We start from the raw sequence: 4,268 nt of genomic DNA, 5'->3' as shown, positions 1-4,268 counted from the left end.
TGGTGCATATACACCACATTTTCTTTATCTACTCATCAGTTGATGTGCACTCAGGTTGGTTCTAAATTTTTGCAGTTGTGAATTGTCTGTGATAAATACACATATGCAGGTGTCTTTTTGATGTAATGACTCCTTTTCCTTTGTTTGGATACCCAGTAATGGGATTGCTGGATTGAATGGTAGATGTACTTTTGGTTTCTTTGAGAAATCTTCATACTGTTTTCCATAGAGGTTGTACTAATTTGCATTCCCACTAACAGTGTGTAGGTGTTCCCTTTTCACTGCTTTCATGCCAGCATCTATTGTAACTTAATAAAGTGAGTTTCTTGTAGACAACATATAGTTGAATCTTGTTTCTTGATTCACTTTGACAATCTCTGTCTTTTAATTAGTGTATTCAGGCGATTAATGTTTGAAGTGATTATTGATATAGTTGAATTAATATCCACCATATTTGTTACTATTTCCTATATGTTGGCTTTGTTCTTTGTTTCTATTTTGTCTTCCACTCTTTTTCTGCCTTTTATGGTTTTAATTGAGCATTTTGTATAATCCCACTTTCTCTCCTTTATTAGCATATTAGTTATACTTCTTTTTTTTTACTTTTTTTTAGTGGTTGCCCTCGAGTTTGTAATATGAATTTACAACTAAATGTGTATTTATATCTCCAAGCCTACTTTCAAATAACACTCTACAGCTTCTCTGATTGTGTAAGTGCCTTATAATAACAAAATAATCCTAATTCTTTCCTCCCTTCCCTTGTATCATTGCTGTCATTCATTTTGCATGAGTATAATAAAGATATATGTATATATATGCAGAAGTATACATAATTGAAGACATTTTTGCTATTATTAGAGAAAATTCTTCTCTGTTAGATCAATTAAAAATAAGAAAAATAAAAGTTTTTATTTTACCTTTACTTGTTTCTTTTCCAATGCTTTTCTTTTTCGTGTAGATCGAGTTTCTGACATTTATCATTTTCTTCCTTCCTTCCTTCCTTCTTTCCTTCCTTCCTTTTTTCTTCTTTTTTTTTTGAGATAGAGTCTTGCTCTGTTGCCCAGGCTGGAGTGCAGTGGCGCGATCTCGGCTCACTGCAAGCTCCGCCTCCCGGGTTCAAGCCATTCTCCTGCCTCAGCTTCCCAAGTAGCTGGGACTACAGACACCTGCCACCATGCCTGGCTGATTTTTTGTGTGTTTTTTTTTTTTTTAGTAGAGACAGGGTTTCACCATGGTCTCAATCTCCTGACCTCGTGATCCGCCCGCCTCGGCCTCCCAAAGTGCTGGGAATACAGGCGTGAGCCACCACACCCAGCCCCTTCCTTCTTTCTTAAATTGAGACAGAATCTCACTATGTTGCCCAGGCTAGTCTTCAACTCCTGAGCTGAGGCAATTCTCCTACCTCAGCCCCACAAAGTACTGGGATAACAGGTGTGAGCCACCATGCCAAGCCTGTTTTATTTTTAAGAATTACTTTTGGGCCAGGCACAGTGGCTCATGCCTGTAATCCCAGCACTTTGGGAGGCCAAGGCGGGTGGGTCACGTGGTCAGGAGATTGAAACCCTTCTGGCTAACATGGTGAAAACCTTTCTCTACTAAAAATACAAAAAGTTAGCAAGGCGTGGTGGCGGGCACCTGTAGTCCCAGCTATTCGGAAGGCTGAGGCAGGAGAATGGTGTGAACTCAGGAGGCAGAGCTTGCAGTGAGCTGAGATCATGCTGCTGCACTCCAGCCTTGGCGACAGAGGTAGACTCTGTCTCATAAAAAGAAAGAATTACTTTTGGCCAGGTGTGGTGGCCATGCCTGTAATCCTAGCACTCTGAGAGGCTGAGGCAGGTGGATCACCTGAGGTCAAGAGTTTGAGACCAGCCTGGCTAACATGGTGAAACCCCATCTCTACTAAAAAAAAATACACACAAAAATTAGCCGGGCATGGTGGCCCACAGGTGTAATCCCAGCTACTTGGGAGGCTGAGGCGGGAGAATCACTTGAACCTGGGGGCCGGAGGTTGCAGTGAGCTGAGATGGCCCCACTGCACTCCAGCCTGGGCAACAGAGTGAGACTCTGTCTCAAAAAAAAAAAAAAAAAAAAAAAGGGAATAACTTTTAGCGTTTCTTGCAAAGCATATCTACTGGCAATAAATTCCCTCTGTTTTTGATTATTTGAGAAAGTCTTTATTTCCCCCTTCACTTCTGAAGAATAATTTCACAGAATACAGTTGGTAGTTTTTTCTCTCGACATTTTAAATATCTACCTTCACTCTCTTCTGTTTTTTGTTTGTTTGTTTGTTTGTTTGTTTGTTTTTGGTATTTGAGGAAAAGTTGGATGGAATTCTCTTTTCTCCTCCATAAGTAATGATTTTCCCTTGTGCTTCTTTCTTTCAGTATTTTTTTTTATCTTTGATTTTCTGTAGTTTAAAATGATGTGCCTATTTGTTGTTTTTGTTTATTTGTTTGTTTTGTATTTTTCTTTCACATTTATTCTACTTGGTGTTCCCTGGGCTTCCAGATTTGTGGTTTTGTATCTGATATTAATTTGGTGGAAATTCTTAGTCGTCTGTTCTTCTGTTTCTTTCTTTCTTCTCCCTGTAATCCCATTAGATGTATTTACACCTCTTATAGTTGTACCACAGTTCTTGGATATTATATTCTGGGTTTTTTTTTCCAGTATGTTTTCTGTTTGCTTTTATGTTTTGGAGGTCTATTGAGATATCCTCAAGTGCAGAGATTCTTTCCTCAGCTGTATTCATTCTACTAATCAGTCCACCAAAGGCATTCTTCATTTCAGTTACAGTGTTTTTATTCTGTAGTATTACTTTTTGATTTCCTTCACAACATTGCTGTCTCTGTTTACACAATCCGTCTGTTCTTTTTCTTGTATACCGTTTACTTTGTCCGTTAGAGTCCTTAGCGTATTAATCCCTGCTGTTTTGAATTCCTGATCTGATACTTCCAACATCCTTGCCATATCTGAGTCTGGCTCTGATACTTTCTCTGTCTTTTTTTTTTTTTTGCCTTTTAGTATGTTTTGTAATTATTTCTTGATAGCTGTACATAATGTATTGAATAAAAGGAATTTCTGTAAATAGGCCTCCAGTAACATGGTGCTAAGGTCTTGGAGGAAGGGAAGCATTGTATAGTCCCATGATTAAATCTTAGCCCTCTGAATTATGAACTTCACACATGCCTGTTAGCCTCCACCAGTGATCCTCCCCAGCCCAGATCAGTTAGGCTCTGATAAAACCCCAGCAGGTTAGGCTCTGGTTAAATGGTTTCTCCTGAGGGCAGGGCTTTTTTTTTTTTTTTTTTTTTTTAGACAGGGTTTTGCTCTGTTGCCCAGGCTGGAGTGTAGTAGTGCCATTATGGCTCACTGCAACCTTGACCTCCTGGGCTCAAATGATACTCTCACCTCAGCCTTCCAAGTCACTGGGACTACAGGTGCTTGTCACCATGTGCAGCTAATTTTTTATTTTTTTGTAGAGATGAGATCTTTCTATATTGCCCAAGCTGGTCTTGATCTCCTAGGCTCAAGCAATCCTCCCACCTTGGCCATCCAAAGTGCTGGAATTACAGATGTGAGCCACTGCGACTGGCCAGACAGGTCTTACTGAGAACAGAACACAATGACGTATTCCGCAGTTGTTTATTGTCCCCTGCTCTTGCCAGAAACGTAAATGGATTTTTCTTTACTATTCATTATGAGAACTTAACAGAGCTCCAAGAGATAAAACTTACAAAAGTTCAAGTGCCCTCTGATGATTGAATCCCTCTGGAATCTTTATCTCTCAGATATGTCCACACTAAGCCTCCAGCAATTTGCCAATTAAAGTTTAGATTTTCCTACCATGGTGCCGGTTCCCACGGAAGTTTCAGCTCATGAGTTTCTCCTCCATTAAGTTGTGATTTTCTGTTTTACCTGTTGGTTTCTCCAACTTGAGAGGCAGTGGTTCTCCCTGTGACCTCATTTTCTTATAGATCTAAGAATTGTTGATTTTTCGATTTGTTCATTTTTTTTTTTTCTTTTTCTCTTCTACCACTACATTTTATTGATTTTTAGATTCCTGTTTCCTCAAGGTATTATAGTCTGTAAGTGAAATATTTTATATTTGTTCTACTTTTTTTTTTTTAATTATACTTTAGGTTTTAGGGTACATGTGCACAATGTGCAGGTTTGTTACATATGTATCCATGTGCCATGTTGATTTCCTGCACCCATTAGCTCGTCATTTAGCATTAGGTATATCTCCTAATGCTGTCCCCGCCCCCCCC

The sequence above is a fragment of the Hylobates moloch genome, unplaced genomic scaffold (assembly GCF_009828535.3).
Source record: "Hylobates moloch isolate HMO894 unplaced genomic scaffold, HMol_V3 SCAFFOLD_1, whole genome shotgun sequence".
NCBI classification, from domain to species: domain Eukaryota; kingdom Metazoa; phylum Chordata; class Mammalia; order Primates; family Hylobatidae; genus Hylobates; species Hylobates moloch.
Note: the sequence above shows the minus strand (reverse complement) of the source record.